Here is a 19,753-nt window from a genome sequence, read left to right as displayed (position 1 = left end):
AAATCCTAAAGCACTTACAAAATATATTAAAGGACTCTCTAGGATCACTGAGGAAAGCTCATCCTAACACAGAATGGCTTTGATATTAGAAAAATCTGACTTTCTGATGCTCGTGTCAGCTCCTTCTAGTGGCGGCGTAAAGGGCTTTAAATGTCAACCAAACACACTGTAAAGTATGCGCAGTATGTGTGCAGACTGTGAAATTGGAAAGGACACCGTGCGGGGGTGGGGAGGGGTGTAGGGGAAGAGGGCTGTGGTGAGCATGGGATGTCAAGGAGGCTATGGGGGCGGAGGAAGGACGCAGAGAGTACTGGGATTCGGGGAGAAGAGGAGGAAGAAAACCAGCCAGAACAGCCTGTTTGAAAATGCCGCCATAAAAATCTAAACTCTTGAATCCCAGGCATCAGCCTGGGAATCCAGCATGGGACTGATCAAGACCCCCCTGAATCTGGGTGTCAGTGAGGAGGCCTAGGTAATCTATTGAGCCTTGGGCAGCAGATCAGTACCCATCCCAAGTATACACACGGACTTTGGACTCCCATTCAACAATGTGAGGTGCACTCTCACCCTGAACTCTTGGGGAAGGTTCTAGGCCCTGCCCTATATGAAATGACAGACTATGGACACCCCCATGGAGGGCCTCACCCTCCCTGGGGGAATGAGGGGATAACGGGGGGGGGGTTGAGGGGAGGGCACGGGAGGAGGGGAGGGAAAGGGAGAGGGACCTGGAACTGACTTGTGAAGCAACCTTGCTTCTTATCTAAATTTAAACTGGAAAATAAAATAAAAAACAAAAAAAAATCTAAACCCGCTGGGCAGTGCGTGGTGACACACATCTTAAATCCCAGAATTCAAGAGGCAGAGGCAGGCAGATCTCTGTGAGCTCAAGGCCAGTCTGTTCTGCAGAGTGAGTTCGGGGACAGCCAGGGCTTCACAGAGAAACCCTGTCTTGAAAAGCAAACGAAATCTAAAACCAGGTGTGCTGATTTAAATTTTAAAATAGAAAAAGGGTCTTGGGAAATACTAATAATTGAAGAATGGCTCCTTTCACATCCTGATTATACAAATGACGGCATCTTACTGGACAGAGGAGCATGGGAAGCGTTTCTATGAAAATCAGAAGGAAGGACAGTGTCTGCTTGGATTGTCACTTCCTGTTGCAGAGAAGGTCTCAGTCCCTTCGTGTGCTCTGAAATAGAAATTTCAGCTGTAACTATGGACAGGGGAAGGTCAAAAGTGCACTCTATGCTGATGATGACTAAATAGCATTAAATAATTGGTTCCCAGGGGACCAAGGATAAAACACAAAATTAAAGGGAAAGCTTTAGTAAGGGGGCGAATTTAAAACTGCTAAATATAGTTCAGCAACCTTTCCATACACTCCATAAACAAACTGGATACACATTCTTACTGCCACAAACCATTCCAGTCTTCAAGGGAACACACCACACACACACACACACACACACACACACACACACACACACACACAGTAACATAGAAATCATATAGAATTACAGAAAAGTAAAAATGACTACAAGTGAAACCTGAGATTTGAACAGTCATTATCTTAAAATTTTTATTTCTCTATGATTTTACCCCACATTGCTAAGATATACAATTATTACTTTTTAGATGGAAAAATAGGATCTGTTGAGTTTGTTTTAAGTTTAAAACTCATCAAACTGTAAAATAACAGATTTCCTGGTGACATATAATTGCAAAGATTCTACATTGTCCTCTGAAATAAGGAGAAATGCTTTTCCAAGACGCAGAGTAACACTTGCAGCAGCCGGGGTGGACGGTGGTGGGAACATTCCCCCGGCCTCCTGAGCTGGCCAGTCTGCCTAGAATCCAATTAAGAAGTGGAGGTGACATCATTCCCAGGTGTGTTTCCAGAAGGCAAGCTTATAGTGCTTCTGGCTAGCCAAGTTGGAAGGGAGACAAGGATTTTAAAACCCTCAAGTTATTCTCTTTGTGGACACTCATCATCGTTATCTTCAAATAAAAGCATCTGTGTCCCACCCCCCCCACCCCCCCACACCCGCCGCCGCTGTCTCTGCCCCCTGGCTCCGATTCCTCGCTGAGAAATGTCTTGTAAACCTCAGAAGCAGAAGAAAACACTCGGTGATAGACAGTGCAAAATGTTCTCTCCTTAAGACTGTAAATATTTTGCCTTCTAGAAGGAATCTCCCTATCATGAAAACTTCAGCTCTTCCTAAATCTGCAAAAAGTGAACTGTGACATTTATGATAATTCTGAAATTCAAGTTGTGTGTGCCAAATTGGCTGATAACATTTGAAAAAAAAATGAATCCCTTAAATGTTTACAAAAGGTCAACATGATAGAGAAAAGAAAAGTCAAATTCAAAAACTAAAGTAAGGGGCTGGAGAGATGGCCCAGCAGTTAAGAGCAGTGGTTGCTCTTCCAGAGGATCTGGGTTCAATTCCCAGCACCCACCTGGCAGCTCACAACTGTCTGTAACTACAGTTCCAGGGTTCCAAAACATCCTCATACAAACATACGTTCAGGCAAGACACCAATATGCATAAATTTAAAAAAAAATTTTAAAAAGAAGCAAATCAAAAAGTCATTCTGCCAGCCAAAAAAAAAAAAAAAAAGAAAAGAAAAGAAAAAGAAAAAGCTCAACTCCTACCAGGCACAGTGGTGTAGGCCTATAATTACAGAGTTAAGAAGGCAGAGTCTGAAGCTAGCCTCATCTACAGAGTGAGTTCCAGGTCAGCCAAGCCTATGCAGAGAAACCCTGTATCAAAAACATATCCAGCTCTTATACCAGAGTTATTTAGTGAAGTCAAAGAATTCTTTTTGCTAAATATCCTACATTATTAAATGCCTGCTGTTTACCAAGATTTATATGAGGTTCTAGAGAGAAAACTGATATGACATCTCAAGGAACTTAGAGGGTAACTAGAAAAAAAGAAAAATTTAAAGATAGATGGTATAATGCCTATAAATCAACATAAAAACAAAAGCAGACACGGGCAGAAGTCTACGAGTAGGTAATAAACCCATGATACGTTGCTCAGCTTTAGTTGGTGGAGAAATGGGAATTAAAATTACAGCAAGGTGTGTCACTCCACAGCTATTAGAGTTTCTCACATAAAAAAAATGGTTGACAGCAAAAACCGTCGGCAGGATACTATTCACCTGGGACAACCGTGCATTGCTAGGAACGATGAAGAGGGGGCAACTAAAAGCACATCCACCCTCCAACCCTGAGGTTTCATTTCTAGACACATACCTGGAAGAAATTATAGCATCCAACCACGTAAAGACATATGCAACAGAAGGCGGAGAAACTGGTATAGTCAGACATTGAACTGTGAAGGAACAAGTTATTTCCAAGTGAAGAAACCTGGATATCAGAAGTCACAGTAGAAAGAATGCGTACTAGAAGCGCCTAGCTCAAACTCTACAACTCTCATGCTTGCCCTACAACAATAAAGCCAGTGGAGTTGGAACGCGGCAGCCTGTGAGTGTGTCAATAGCTCGCTGGAAATGTACAGCAGGAAGAGCTTGGGGGTGGCAGGCGTGTCTGGCCCTTGGGTGAATGGTGGTTTTTCAGTTTATCAAGCTAAACACTGAAAGTTGTGTGCTGTGTTGTTCTTTGGTTATACTCTGGCTTTCAGATGCCTTTTCTAAATGTAAAACTAGAAAAAGAAATAGATACTTGTGCTGAGGGTTTGCGCTGTACAGACTTCAAGATCCTTTGGCTCTCTCAAATACCACCACAGAACACGAGTTTACTAGCAAGGGCTCACGGTGATGGTGAGGGATTGCCCGAGGTAAGGCTGCTTGCTCTGTGGAGACTCTGAAGGAACCAGGTCAGGGGCTTCTATGCACTACCATACAGATGTTTTGAGTTTGGGGGCTTTCACATCCAAAACCCCATTACAGCATGAGATAGGGTTTTAGAAACAACACAAGAAGTGCAGGGAATGTTTTAAACGAGGCTCAAGATGAGAGTAACCGTGTATCTTCTGCAAAGTAAAAACCGCCTTAGACGCTTCCCCATCCACATGGGTGAGGAGGTTGAAACTGGCTCTGTAACTTCTAGACATACGGACATCTCTCGTGGGGCATTCGGTTCCTATATTGACACGCATTCCTCTTGCCAGCTGCCTTTATCATTCTAACACGTTGTTCAGTAGGGAAAATTAAGAGGGGGAATTGTTTATTTTAGCTCATGCTTTCAGGGGGTTCAGTCGGTCGTGGCAGAGGGGGCATTTCCGGCCAAAGGCAGGAAGCAAGAGGAGAGTGCAGGCATTGTTTTCCTTCTCACCCTTGCCTGTCTGTGTCCCTAGCCCTCAGGATGGTAGTGCCCACATTCACAGTAGGTTAGTTCTTTCTGGAAAGTCCTTCACAAGGCACTCAGACATGTGACTCACTAATCTCCTAGGTGACTCTAAATCCAGACAATGTGATGATGAAGATTAACTAACACATACCTTAAGGGCCTTGAAATTCTACCATTTATCTCCTAGAACTCTGCTCATGATAGCAACCTTAAAGGTGTTTGCACATTGCCAAGAGCTGAATGCTAGGGCTCCCCCAAATTCACATGCTGCAATTTGATCCCTACTGCTGTAGAACTGAGAGGCAGGATGGGGGCGACTAGGTCATGAGAACCCTGATGAGTGTTCATGTTGAAGATGGCATGAAGACATTTGAGGTTGGAGTGGGGATTACAGGAGCAGGTACGCTGTGATATCCATCTTGTCTCCTCCACTGTGAAACTCACTGAGTCGCTCAAGGATTCAACAACCCAAGCACCGGTGTGTTCCTTGCAAGCTTCTTCCTCAAGTTTGAGGCCGCCTTTCCTGCCTCCCTCCTCATTCCTGCTCTACCCCAGTCTCCCCCTTCCTCCCCTCTCCTTTGATACTCCAGCCACACTGGCAACCTTGCTGTCACTTAAACACACGACCACCCCTACCTTTGGGCTTATGTGGAGGGGGTAGGAAAGATGGCTCAGAGTTTAGAGTACTTACTGCTTTTGCAGAGGGCCTGGGTTTAGTTTCCAGCAGCTACACAAACTGTCTGTAATTTCAGTTCCATGGGATCTGGCACCTTCTTTTAGGCTCTGTGGGCACTAAGGCCATGCATGGCACACACACACACACACACACACACACACACACACACACACACAGAGGCAAACAAGTAGGTAGATCTTTTTTTTTTAAAGACTTTCACGAGGGATGTTCCATCTGCCCATCCCTTTCCCTTAGATGTCCCAAGAGCTAACTCTTACACCTCTGGCAAACCTTTCCATAAAGGTCATCCGTAATGGGCGACCTTGACAGTCACTATATAAAAGTGCGCTCTGTCCCCTCCACTGGCCACTTCTACTCTCCGCTCCTCCAGCTCCGTGTTGTCCATGTGTCTACTGCACTCGCCACCTTCAACACACTGTGGCTTGTGCTACTTTGTCACATTATTACCTTATTAACACTTATTACATTATTCTAGTCTCTATTATCTACCCTTCATGCAACAATGTAACTGCCCATTGTTTTGTAACTACCCTTTGCTTATTCATTAATTTACCCTAGGCCCTAGAATCTTGTCTGTCAAATGATTCAGCAAACTTTTATCACATAAATGTGTTACTTTCTCCATGCCTCCCTAGCTAACTTAATCAATGACCGTACCTTCACCATGGTGAATGTCTTCATTTTTTTCCCCTTCCACCTACACAACCCCCCCACTGGGAATATTAATGCACAGTGTGTTTTGGCCATCAAAAACTAGAATGAATGTTCCAGGAAGGCTATTATGGTGACCATAACAGGAGATAGCTTGGAAATCATCCTTGACCCTGCGTTTCCCTATCAAGTGGCTTCTATGAATAGTTGTGACTACTGGAGGCCAAGGCCTGTAGCTCTACTGTATTTTATTATCTCCTTCTCCTTCCCCTTCCCTTGCTGCAGTACAGCACGTGCCAAGTGAACACTTCGAGGAAACACAGCAACTGTGTCTGGGTAGCCTTTGCTTGAACTTGGACTCCAAACAAAAGTCTGGAAAAAAAATGGAGTTGGTGAAGGTTGTGGCCTCTGTTTGACCCTGAGTTGTGGATGAATCCGTTCATCTCATTTGATAGCAGGAAACTGATTTATGATGGTAACTTAAGTGGTGGTGAGGTGTGTGTGTGTGAGAGAGAGAGACAGAGACAGAGACAGAGACAGAGAGACCCTGGAGGCTGTTGGGGGTGAAGTGTCTATGAACAAAGTGATTGTTTTCCCTGTGAGTCGCTCCAGTATTCACTGTACATTAGTACAGCTCTCCTGCTGTCTGCAGCTGTTTCCAGATGTCTCCTTTATTCTCTTCTCGTGACCAACTGACTGGTGCCATCCCTGAGAGAGAGAGAAGGATGCATCTGCTGACTTCATTACATTAGCACAAACGGTTGGACGTCTTGTCTTTTATTTCCCGACACCTTGCACTTGTTCATGGTGCCGACGCCACACTATCTGAGCAGAGACACTGGTCTCCCCCAGTTCTTCTTAGGTCTCTGCAATGAACCTTCAGGGCCCTGGGACTTCTTGGTCTTCACTACCAACTCAGAAGAGGTCAGCCCTGAACAAGCAGCAGTTTGTAGTACTTCCTGCATCTCTGATCTGTACTGAGCAGATCACAGGCGGGCAGCCACAGAAGACACAAGAATCATGACTTCAGTACAGTCTACAGACCTGGTTAAGTCAGAGAGGGAACCCAGGAGGCTTGTGTTTTGACTAGGTCTTGGCTAACTCCTCTCTTGAGCCCATTCTTCTTAGGACATCTATAGCCATAGTGGGCTTATTCCACACTGCTCCAGACACCTAGGGTCCCAGACTCTTAATCTTTGGTTACTGTGGCAGTTTGAATACAACTAGCCCCCATGAACTCATAGGGGGTTATTAGGAGGTGTGGCTTTGCTGGAGGAAGTGTGTCGCTGTGGAGGCGGGCTTTGAGGTTTCACATATATGCTCAAGCTATGCCCAGTGTCTCAGTTCACTTCCTGTTGCCTGTGGGGTCGAGATGTAGCTCCTTCTCCACTCTCCATCGGCTTCTCCAGCACCATGTCTGCCATGCCCCACCATGACGATAATGGACTGAACCTCTGAAAATGTAGCCACCCCAGTTAAATGTTTCCTTTTGCAAAAGTTGCCATAGCCCTCTTTAAAGCGATAGGAACTTAAGACAGTCACCATGCAAGACATAATGCCTTTCCCACTCCCTGCTATCTAATTTCCAGCCTTCAGTTTGGGCAGTTTACTGTGGCAGGCCATTACTGCTACACTAACCCCATCACTAATGGTTTCTACCTAACTCTTTGCCTCAGGATAGCCCAAATTCCCATTTCATCAAGAGCCTGAAAGGGTTTCCCTAAGTACCAAGACGGCCCAGGAGGTGCCCACGGACTCCATAGAGTATCTGCATTCCTGGGGGCTTCCCCTGGCCAACATAGAGCAAGTAAACACAGTGAACCATGTGTAAGGGGCAGGGTAAGCAGAGGTGTTCCAGTCTGCACGGTGCCCAGAAAGTTCCCTTGTCTGTAGCCAACCCTTCCCCCAGGAGCGAACACCACATGTATCTAGAAAACAACCTGCTTGCTGCCACAACCACACTCTGTAGTGGAGCCGGGGGAGAAAAACCACTTGGAAGTACCGGATGGCTGGGTGTTCATTTCCAGCAGACATTTGCTGAATGCCTACCATGTACCAGGTCCCTGCCATTTGTAGCAGGCTCCCTCCTGTCTGTGTTTTCATTTTAGTCTCTCCCTTTCTGTCCTTAGTGCGCTTGAAGCTATGAGGAATGCAGTGCTCCATGAACAGGCCTCTACAAGCCCAACAGAGTTGGCCCAGTCTGTGATTCATGTCTTCTCCGTCCAAAAAATAAAAATAGAGGCTGATCCACTCCAACCATCCTGAGAGATTAAAACATTGCTAAGCCAAAACAAGACCTGAGATAAGCTGCCTACGTGTGAGGGAGGAGGCCCGTGAGTTCCCCCTGTGCCAGCAGCGTCCGGGAAGGGCTCCTGCAGCGTGATGGAACTTGTCCTGGCAGCTACCAGCCTCCCCAGGTCCTGTTACACATGTGCGCAAGAGGTAACAGAGGTGCCCGTGTGCACAGCCCTGGGTGCCCCCCAGAACCTGCTGCTGTTCCTCTGTATCTCCAACTTGCAAAGTAGGGAATTGTTATTTTTTTTAAGCTTCCTCCCTGTTGATCATGGATACTTTCAATAAGCAAATAGCTCTCCCTAATCAGCTCCATTGAAATTGTTTTATTTGAGAACTTCATACAGTGTATTTTTTACCATGTTTTCCCATCTTCCAACTCTACCAGATCTCCCCCAACTTCGAGTTCTCTCTTCCTCTTAAAACAAGACAAAAGAGAAGAGAAGGAAAGCCACCAAGAAACACAGGGCGTCTGATTTGTGTCGGTCAACTACTCCTGAGTGTACGAGGCCTGCCCTGGAGTATGCTCCATGTCATGTCTTCCGATCCTCTGGAATGTAACTGGATAACCTCTAGGCTTTCACAGGGGACTCTGGCCTCCTCCAGGGCCACACTCACAGGAGGCAGGGAAGGGAGTAGGGGGTTGGTTTACGTGTCAGGGTCTCCTTCCACTCGAGAGAGATCAGTGTGGTCAGTGAGTGGAGAGTGAAAAAAAAAATCAGAACTTCTGATGCTGGGTTGCAGGAGAATCCAAAAAGGAAAGACAGAGAAAGGGGGTTCAAATATAAGTGGGGGACGAAAGCCTGAGTCCTTCAAATGCATGGACCCGTCACAGGTCAGCAGAGTGAGTAAAACCGGCATGCATGATGGAAAACCATCAGATAGATCTTGACTGTTTTTTAATCACAGATTCAAAATTTGTACAGAAAAAATAATCCTTACAGTCTGGCAGTGCAGAAGTCCAAGGCCAAGAAAGCCTGTGCCAGGGGAAGCCTCACTGTGTCTGCCAGTGCGGGAGGCAGAAAGTCAAACCTGTTTGATAACGTGCCCCACGGTATGCAGCCTATGCCTAAGATTCCCAGATGGCTCCATTCACCAGGGCAGAATCCCTCAGGCCCTACTCACCATCCAATCCCAGCACCATCCCACTGAGGACCAAGCTCCTAATGCCCTAAGCTCGGGGGACACATTCATAGCATGCTCGGATGGCGTTCACTCCGTGGTTTCTTCTCCCCTCCTTACCTGGTGATTGATCTCTGAAGTTCTTCACCTTGATGGGGCCTGGCCCTCCCCCTTAAGTGGAGCCACTCACGCACACCCCCCCCAACCCTGTCTCTTCATAGGGATGGGTGCTCCAGAAATGCACGTGCCACCTCTGAGGTTGCCCTTGATCGGTGTGTTTACAGTGGAAAAACTTCTGATACTGGAGTTAAGGACTCCAGAAGGGCGGGAGAGGTCTCTTGAGGGGATACCAGTGTAAATGGTAGAAACCACCACCTCCCCCCACCTCCCGGCGCTCCCCTTCCCTCCCTTCCCTCCCCCAACACCTGGCCAAAAACTGCAGCCTTCCCTAATTACAACACAGGTGAGGGCTGCTGGGAAATGGCCGAAGACCATGTGGTCTGTCACAGAAGAGGGATTCTGATGAGAGAGAGGGAGAGGTGTGCCCACTTTGCAGGAAAAAACAAACAAACAAAAACTGTTACTTGCACCTGCCGTCTCTGGCGATTCACAACTTCCTCAACCCAGTCCACCCTCTCCACTCCAGAGAGTCCCACCTGCCTTCCCGCCTGAGCTGTGAGCAACTGACATGAGATTCTTAGGTTGCAGTAACAAAAAGCAGCACAAGCTGGGCTGGTGTGACACCTCAGCAGGGATGGGCAGCACCGGCCACCCCGACAGAAGATCCCCAGGACCTTCGTGATGCAAGGAGAGAGCCGGTTCCCACAGGCGACCCTCCGAAGCTCCACGTGCGCTGAGACGCACAGGTGCACACACACAACCAACCAATCATCAATCAACCAATCAGTCAAGCAATCAATGTGGAAGAAAAGTTTAAGGTCCAAGCAGGCAGCTTAATGCAATAGCCCCTATGCTGCAGATCTGGGGTCCAGGAGTAGGCGGGACTCCCACTTCTTCCTCTCCTAGCTCCCTCCTGGTTTCTGGTGACTGCCATCGGTTTCTGGCGTTTCCCGACTTGGGGATCTACACGGATCCGATCTGTCTCCATTGTAGTTCTCTCCTCTCTCTGCTTATGTCCCTCAGTCCCTCATCTTAGAAGGCCTCCAGCCGTGCCAGATTAAACGTCCCTCTACTGTAGCATGGGCTTCAGTTCAACTTGATTTTATTTCCAAAGTGCCATTTCCAAACACGCTCACACGCTCACAGGTGCCAGGGGTAAGGACTTCAAGCTAACGCTTGGGGATTTGCTTTGATTGGGCTTACAACAGCTGCTGAGTCCGACAGAGAGGAACTTTCGTGCAGCGTCTGAAACCCTGTGCACAACTTTGTGTCCACGCTGTATTTCACCTTCCCCAGTTTCTAGATGCCTTCTTCCGCGCCAGCCTTGCCTTTCAGTGTGTGTGTGTGTGTGTGTGTGTGTGTGTGTGTGTGTGTGTGTGTGTGTTTCTGCCACCTTTCCATGCGTAACGCCTCGAGGACATCAGTCAGGTACTACATTCAACCATCCCTGTATCCTCTGTACAAGGAAAATGTAAACTTGATGGTTAATTTTACATGTCAGCCTGGCAGAGTCATGAGGAGCCCAGATGTTCAGTTGAGCACCGTTTTCTTGGCATGTCTGAGACACTTTCCAGAGGAGATTATCATTCACTTTGGTAGACTGGGTAAAAGTGAGCCTCATGCAATCCTCCGGGGGCCCAGCCGAGTTATGGTGGTGCATGACTTTAATCCCAGCACACGGAGGGCAGAGGCAGGTGGATCTCTGTGAGTTCCAGGCCAGGCTGGTCTACAAAGCTATACAGAGAAACCCTGTCTTGAAAACACACACACGCACACACACACACACACACACACACACACACACACACAATATCCTCTCTGGGGCCCAAATAGAATAAGCAGAGAAAGGGGACTTTTGCCTGCTGAAGCTTGGCTGCCTAGAAACTGAAGCTCACACACATTATGGCTGCTCACATCTTCATGCTTGGAGTAGAACTCACACCATCATTTCCCCTCCCAACCCAGACTAAGATGGCCCCACCAGATCCCCTGGGTCCTGGCCCGGAGGCAGACTGTAAGACTCCGGGCCTCTATGGGTAGATGTTTCTTAGTCTCATTTCTCCCCTGCTGCTCTGCACTGGGTATCAGATGGTGAAAGAGTAGTCCTGGGAGAGCTTGTGAGGGGCCACCGAGCGCTGGAACCTGGCACCTGTGGGGTGACAGTTCCCTCCCTCAGGAAATGCATCTCTTGCTTGCTTGAGTTTATCGCCTCTGGCTGACCCCATGGAAAGATAAAAAAGACAAGCCACGGACATGTGCTTTTGAGAGTGTCAAGGTCCAACTACAAGCTGTACAATTTGGCTTTGGAAAGACTCTGGGTTAACACCACGGGTTACTCTCTAGTCCTGCCCCTGCTCCCTGATGCCCATGTTACCCCTCGAACAAACTGTCCCTTTCCGGGCAACATTTCACAGGTGACCCTGACCTTCTCTGAGTCCCACAGAACTACCAGGAGGATTCTAGAGAGCTTACGCACTGGAAGGGGCTGCAGGGCTGTGGGACAGGCGGAGGGAGAGCAGTTGATGTGGGCTAGAATCGTTGTAACTATTCTCTCTCACTGTAGCGGGTCGCTTGATCCTCGCCTCAAGGAAATGGTTTCTAATAGAAAGCAACCATCAAACTGTCCATTGGGTTCCCCCCAACTTCCGTAAGAAGTCAGAAAGAGAACCTTTATTATATCACAAGTGTCTGCATGTCCCCAGAGAAGGTCCCTTGGAAGCATAAGCCTTCCCCCCGCCCCTCAGCAGAACCTCTGCAAGTGTTCATCACGGGCAAAAAGTCTGGGTACCGCACACTCTCCAAGTGCCTGGGACTCTGACATGCTCTGTCACGGAAGCCAGGAGACACAAAAGTCTCCATCACAGGAGAAACCTGCCCCTTTCCCACCCGCCCCAGGCAGGGAGGTTTCAGTCTAGGCCTAGAACAGTGTTTTTCCCACCAAGGAGTGCACAGATGATGCTCTTACTGGAAGAGGGGACACCTAAGACCTGAAAAGAAAGCCTTTGGGTGCGTCGCTCAACAACAACAACAACAAAAAAAAACAGCAACAGCAACAGCAACCTGGGACAGTTCCTAATCCTTGGATGCATGCTTTGTCTGGTTGGGGAGCCTCAGGAGGAAGCTCCTGAAAATCGTTGGAAGCTTGCCCGTATATCAGGGCAAGGCTCACACAGCCATAGCCGCCCCAAGAAGTTCTTCCCATCCTGGGTCTACCTGGCTGCCCTCTAGCCATCTTCAGGGACTCCCTGGGGGACACACTCTGTGCTACAAACTGCACTGTGGTGCGTCCCCAGCCCTTACTGGAATTTCAATTGCTGGGAAAACGTCCTGGTAAACAACCTGCTCAGTCAGCACACGTCAGCAGCCCTGCTCCAGGGCTCTGCTGTCAAGGCGCAGCCAAGCTGGAGCCCTCTGTACAGCTGCCATCTTGTCTTTGGGCCAGCCCGGCCTGTCTGTCTCCAGGCCAGAGGCAGCTAGGCACCCGTAGCTGCACCCTCACCTTGCTGGCTTCAGGCGCTTCCAGCGTTTCTCCTCCGGAGGAAAGGCAGACACAGATTCCAACATGGAGCCTGGCAACTCCCCCTTCCCCCCACCCCAGGTTTTGGCATTCCTTTCCTGGGACTGGGCCGGCAGAGCAAATGGTGTGGGATAAAGACACAGAGTATCAAGGACCTCAACTGGCATGCCTGGGTGGGGACTAGAGCATGGACTATGTCATCATGAACCCCCCACCACACACACACACACACACACACACACACACACACACACACACACACACACACGATAACACAGGTGACCGGCCTGAGTGAGTCTCAGCTCAGGTGAGACGAGGAGGTCACGGGACAAAAGTTACTTGCCATGCAAGTTCAGCTCCTGGTACCCATGTGGTAAGTCAGGCATGTTAGTGCCTATTCATAATCCCAGCACTGGGGAGATGGAGCCGGGAGGATGACTGGGCCCCTGGTTAGCCAGCCAACCAGCCCAGCCAAACTGAGGGTCCCAGACCCCACAAGGAAGAAGAAAAGAGCCAACTCAGGTAAGCTATCCTCTGATCTTCACATACACACTTTACATAAGCATAACCCCCCTGAAAAAAAACCCACAAAACAAATATATGTATTTTTTAAGCCAGGTAGCCCCTGGAAAAGGGCAACACACACATGCCTGCATATAACACACACACACACACACACACACACACACACACAGACAGGTACAGCTGGAAACCTATGCTGTCCTCTTGAACATATCTGAGAGGGAGCAGGCTTGGTGGCATCTTCCTGTCACTGTATCACTTAAGACATGGAGGCAGGAGGACCAGGAGATTGTCTAGCCTCAGCTAAATGTAAAGCTTGAGGCCAGCCTAGGCTAATGAGATCCTACCTCGAAAACTGAAAATAAGTAACTAAAAATAATAAATAAGGAAGCATCCATGAGAAGAAAAACGAGAGCCATGCTAAGCCCAGCAGTGACTCCCACATCCAACAAAACCCCAGGGCAGGCTTTCTAGTTTTCTAGAAGGAATACAGAGAGACTTGCTGATGGCATCTGAGCCAGGCGTGGGCATAAAGTAAAATGTGACTAAGTCCAAAGACAACTGGGTAATCACAGTAACAACTATTCTGCACCAATGTGGACATGCTCCTGCGGCAGGCGCTGTGTGCTCTGTGCAGGATCTGCACCCAGAGCATTGCCGGTGGGGCAGGGACAGGTGAGTTCATGTGTGACTATGTCGATAATCTGTTCTGCCCCCATACCAAGCCCAGGCGTGATTCTCCTCCAACACATTCAGGAAGGGGTCATGGAGAAGTCTGGAAACTGTCCCAGGGAATCACAGCGGCAAAGTAGCCATGCGCCTCAGAGAGTGTACAGTTTGGGGACCAAATCCTTCTCCTTACATGCTGCTACCATTAGCAAAACAACAGCATGTGTGTGGGGGTATGTGTGCATGTGCATGAGTGTGTGCATGTGTGCACATGTATGGGTGAGTGTGTGCATGTGTGCACATGTATGAGTGTGTGTGTGCTTGTATGCACTGTATGAGTGTGTGTACATGTGTGCACTGTATGAATGAATGTGTGTACCTGTATGAGTGTGTGTGCATGTGTGCACTGTATGAGTGAATGTGTGCATGTGTATGAGTGTGTGTGTTCTTGTGTGCACCTGTATCAGTGTGTGTCCTTGTATGCACTGTATGAGTGAATGTGTGCATGTGTGTACCTGTATGAGTGTGTGTTCTTGTGTACACCTGTATGAGTGTGTGTACATGTGTGCACATGTATGAGTGTGTATGCATGAGTGTGTGTGCCCTGCCATGCGCCATGTCCTAGAATGAGAGCACTTGATTTCAGGAACTTCTATGATAAGGAAAAGCTTAAGACTTGTTTCTGACAGGAAAAAAATCTCCAGCTGCCCTCTTGTCTGGGTCTGTCCTAGCCTTAACCCTGAGCTAGTCGCGTGGCGCGCCCTGAGGAACAGACATCCAAGCCCTCGGTTTCTCCTCTGACAGGAGGCTTGGAGCTGTGAGAGGCGAGAGTCACCACCCTAAGTGCGGAGCAGGAAGTCCTGGGACACAATAGAGAGGGCATGAAGTTCCCAACAGAGCCCAGGGAGAACCCACATTCTTTGCCCTCCTTTCATGGCCTTGGGGCAAATTGAAGGGAGGAGGGTGGAGGGCTATGGAGTGTAAGGATGGTTCAAGACCCCTGCCCGTGCTTGAATGAGCTGAGACCAGGACAGACCCAGGCGAGGGAACAACAGTGGCTTCTGCCAACTTTCCCTTGGCTTGGTCACATCTTGAGAATGATTTGCACTCACCAGTCTCAGGGGGCTCTCGGGAACCACAGAAATAGATCCCTAGGGACCAGCAGCTTGGCGACCACAAAGAACAGGTTGAATCAGCATACCCGATTCTGACAAGACTGGACGCTAGTGAAGTCAATACAGGGTCTGTGTGCTGGATGCCACGGCAGCTGCACTTCTTGGCGAGCTGTATCTGGGGCAGCAATGGGCTAGGCGTCTGGCGCATCCAGTCCCGGTCCCAGAGGCCTGTGTCTAGCAGGTGGCTTTGAGCCTATTGAATCCGCCAAGGACAGCGAGAGTGGGCTGTGCAGACAGACTTCCTCGGGTGCTCCACACCTCCCTCAAGAGCCACAGCAGCCATGACAGGCGGGCACACACTGAGTCAGGTTTTGCGTTTGGGAGAGGTTTGCTGGGAGATTCCTCTCTAGTTTGCGCTTATGTTTCCTAAGCACAGGGTGCCCTGATCATGCAGCGCAGGGAATGTGCGTCATCAATCCATGTGGCTCGGCATTAATTGCTTGGCTCTTCTCTGCAAGGCCAGGCCACTCCGGGCCTGCAGACAAGATGGAGGAGGGGACACGCGAGCCCTGCAAGTCTGGTGTCTCCGAATAAGCCGTCCTAAGATGCAGCCACACAGGCCCTTCTGAGACTAACAGGGGAGATCGCCGTATTGAAATAAGAGGGGTGTCACCATCCAGTTCCATCTGCAGCTGGCCCCCCAACAGCCTCTGTGTCAGGTGGCCTAATTTCCAAACACTCCCTCTGTAGAGCAGCACCATGGCCCTGGGATGTACTACGGCCCCAACCCATGAGGATCTGTAAGGGGTTGACCAATGACCTTGGCAATGCCATACCCGTCTCCAGCAATGGCAATAGACTCGGGGGCCACAAACGTCCTTCTTGAAGAAGGAAGTTCCAGGGAAGCTGTGGTGGAGAAATGACCACAGGGTCCCAGGACCGGCGAACAGCCACAGGCTGCGTTGGCCTCCTCACAGCATTCTTAGGGCATAAAAGACAATGTACTAACCAGCTACACCAATTCCAGAGGGAGCCCTGCCCTGTGACCGGGCACCAGCCTGGTGTCTCAGAAAGAAAGCAGCTTTCAGAGAGTCTCCCAGCTACTGTGAGTCACCCGATCTGATTCCAACGAGGGCTTAGGTGGATTTGAAGACAGCCCATTGCCTCAGACTAATGCCATATTGCCTCAGAAATCAATTTACCTCCCTAGAGTTTCATAAACCAAGGAAGCATTGCATTTGCATAGTCCAAACTCCCCGGCCCAGCAGGCCACCCACTTGGTAAGGCCCAGAGAAGCCTTATCCCAAGTGTCTGGGATTTTTCAGGGTTTGGCCCTCCCTTCCTCCCTCCCTGCCACACCCAGTCTAAGCCCATGGGTTCAAGTCACAGACAGGGAGGATCCTTGAAGCCTTGACTGGGTCTCCTTGTCACCACCTGGGATGAATGCTTCCTAAATCTCTACCAGGCCTCTCTCCAGTCCCCGCAAACTTGTGCTGCCACCCAGCTCTTTGACACCCTCTGTAGCCATCCACCTGAGAACCTCTTGGAATGTCAACTCCCTGTGTGGCCAGAGATCTCTGTCCTATCCCACACCCCCCCACACACACACACAAAGCCCGATCCCAAGCTCTCCTGGACACGACATGGTTCCGGGACATTTCACTGTTCCATCCCGTTTCTCCAAGCTTCTTGCTGGCAAAGCAGCCCTACTTAGCATAGAGGCCACTTGAGGAGCTTTTGCAACACCCCCAGTGTTTCAGCTGCTGTGGTCTATTAACACAACCGGAAACCCAAAGGCTGTACACCGGCAGTCCATAGGAAATAGGTTTCGTTAACCGGAACCCCTCCTAAAGCGTGCTGTCTAAAGGGCTACACCTTCCTGGCAAGGGCTCACCTGCTGGTTTTGGGAGCGGAATGCTAAACTTGGCACCTGTCACCCTCGCCTTTCTTCAGATGGCCGGCCGCTGCTGAACCGCGGTCACTCATCAGCCTCCCCGTTAGAGCAGCAGATCTTAGACGATGGTCAGAGCTACGAAAGCGTCTAGCCTTGGCGGTCCGCCGCCAGCTTCACTCTGCCACACAAACTTGGTTGCTCCTTGCTTTGGCGGGGTAAGAAGGAAAGTTCAGACAAGGTGGGGCATCACCACACTGGCATCAAACTTAGGGTCTCCCTGCCACATTCACAGACTTACAGGCCATATGAATCCAAGCCTTCGCTCTGTAGACAGGGAAACGGAGGCTTAGATGAAGCAAAGGACTTCTTGGGGACCCCAAACTTCCGTAGCAAGCGTCACGGTGCAGATTACCCCACCGACACCAAGTCTACCGGCTTACAAGAGGAAGGGGGTAGAAATGAGGTGGTTCCCACAAAGGAAAAAAAACAACAACACAGAATGAAAACGCATCCTGGCCACGGGGTGAACTGATTATTATTAAACCTGAGCTGGAAAAGAGCTCGGGTGCGCGGCCCAGCGCAGATGGCAAACCACAGAAGCCAGAGACGAAACGGACGAGTTCTGGAGTTCCACATCTGCGAACGGTTCAAAGTGGGCCAGCCCTCCGTGGCCTGCGGAGTCCAGAGTGGAGGTGACAGACGGGGCTGAGTGCTCACGGGTACAGAGCTTATCCTGGGGCTAGCAGGAGTGTTCTGAAATGAGACAGCGAGCTTCACAATGGTTGATGTGATCTTTTTTTTCAAACCACTGGATCAATCGTATGTATTCCTTGAGATGCTTCAAGTGGTATCATGGGATGGCAGTGACATCGTATTGTAGGAAGAAGATAACTATGTTTGGAACCCAGGGCTTCACAGAGGCAACTACTCTAAGCACTGGGTTATAACCCAGCACAAGACAGTTTTGTTTTGTTTTTAAGAAAGCCTGAGGCCACCTTGCTGCCCACAGCCAGGGAAGGAGAGGAAAAGACAGAAAATGGAGGGTGTGAGGAAACAGCTTTCCCTCCTCCCCCTTGCTCCCAGCCAGCACACAGAGGTGGTAGGGGAACAGTCCCTCTCTCACAGCTGCCTCTGCAGTCCCCCCAGGTGACCACCCTGGGCTCCTCCCTCACTTTCTCTCTCCTTGGAGCTCGGGTGGGAAGTGTCCCACTCCATCCCCAACCCGTAATAAGTCCCTCATCTGCAGGCCGGCGTACAGGCTGCCTCTGCCGGGCTTCCTAGAGAATCTGCAAAAGGACTACAGAGCTCTGTGTGGCTACGGCTCCCTGATGGTGGGGGCACAGCTCTGCTCGGATCCCTGACCAAGGGACAGAGGTGACAGAGTGCAGTGGGGATGGAGGAGAGGGAGAGTTTCCTAGGGATCCCCACAGAGAAGAGAGGCAATAGTTTCAAGCTGTTCCAGAGGAGGGGAAGAGGAAACTTCAGATCCCGGACATCAGTTGGAAGCTCGCATTCCTTTCATGACGGCTCCACTGATCCTGTGTGGGCGGCTCAGCTCCTGGCAGCACCGTGCGTGGGTGGCGTTCTGAGAACACAAGGTCGCTGCTGCCACCGGAGCCGGCACCTAGACAAGGCTCTGTCCTCCCCTCACAGCCACCACAGCAGCAGAGCCCAGGCCCACTCAGCAGACACAATGCATCCCCGCACACACACACACCACACACATATATACACACATGCACACCACACACATATATACACACATGCACACCACACACATATATACACACATGCACACCACACACATATATACACACATGCACACCACACACACACACACCTCTCTCCTTCCTGTCTGCCTCCTCCCGCCGGGGTCTCACCCATGTGAGTGAGGTGCTCTGTAACTCTAGCCTGTCAGGCCTCCAAATGGAGGGAGGGAGGAAAACATTAAAGTCCAGAGCAGCCCGTTGTGATCACCACAATGAGAGCGGCTTTCATGAGTTCTGAGTGTCTTCAAACAGCTCTGTAAACACAGACTAATTAAGCCTCCTGCATTCTCCCTGTCATAGATGAAGACGGCGGCGGCGGCGGCAGCAGCGGCTCACCCAGCCCAGGCTGGTCTCAGGTGTCCCAGATGACCCAGCCCAAAAGGTCTGCACTGACTTCAGGAAAAGAGTCACGTGGGAACCCAGGACCAGTTCTGCAGGAGCAAAAAAAGATTGAGCAAGAAGGACAAGGTGTTACCTCCTACCCTCGCAGGGCAAAGCCCCAAGTCACCCTGAGTGCCCAGCTAACTGGATGTCTGGCTTCTGAGAGGAGAGGGGGCGGGACTTCCGGGGCAGTGGATTGAGCTGTAGCCTCTGCTTTCACCTCGTATTGGCAAAACGGGGTGGGGTGGGGGAGGACAAGGCCTTGGAGAGCTGGGTTTCCCAGGAGTGACTCATGGTTACCTATCAGCACACCTCATCCCCGGTGCTGGGTCTCTTAGCACCTCACGGAGATGGGTGGACCTTTCTCCACATCAGAGGGAAAGTAGGAGTCCTGTGTGCTGGCCTGTTGGTGCAACGGGGAAGAGGCCACTCTTGTTCACCCAAAAGCGCTTCAGGAGGAGCTGTTTCCCCGGAACGCTGAACCAAGACCGTCCCTTACGGCCACCGCTTTTCCTGTCTCCTTGCCTGGCCAAGGCTTAACTGGAAGAGCTTCTAGGACCCACAGCTCTCAGGACGCCAACCCAGGCAAGAGCTGCCCACCTCCAACCCCGGGGCAGCACAGATGCACCAGCGGCTTCCTTCAGAGCTGGGACCCAAGCACACAGGGGTCAGAAAGAGCAGAAACA

At 50.0% G+C, this 19,753-nt stretch overlaps 1 long non-coding RNA gene across 1 annotated transcript; it reads right to left on the bottom strand.

Moving 5' to 3' along the window:
- Positions 1–17,434: 17,434 nt before the first annotated feature.
- On the bottom strand, positions 17,435–19,065 carry LOC121141741. The gene is made up of 2 exons (XR_005878680.1): positions 18,798–19,065; positions 17,435–17,670 (listed from the first exon to the last, which is right to left on the bottom strand). It is a non-coding gene; the product is annotated as an uncharacterized LOC121141741 (long non-coding RNA).
- Positions 19,066–19,753: the final 688 nt, after the last annotated feature.

This window comes from Mesocricetus auratus, unplaced genomic scaffold (assembly GCF_017639785.1).
Source record: "Mesocricetus auratus isolate SY011 unplaced genomic scaffold, BCM_Maur_2.0 Super-Scaffold_100008, whole genome shotgun sequence".
NCBI lineage: Eukaryota > Metazoa > Chordata > Mammalia > Rodentia > Cricetidae > Mesocricetus > Mesocricetus auratus.
The sequence above is the reverse complement of the archived record's forward strand: the minus strand, read 5'-3'. Positions and strand labels throughout refer to the sequence as shown.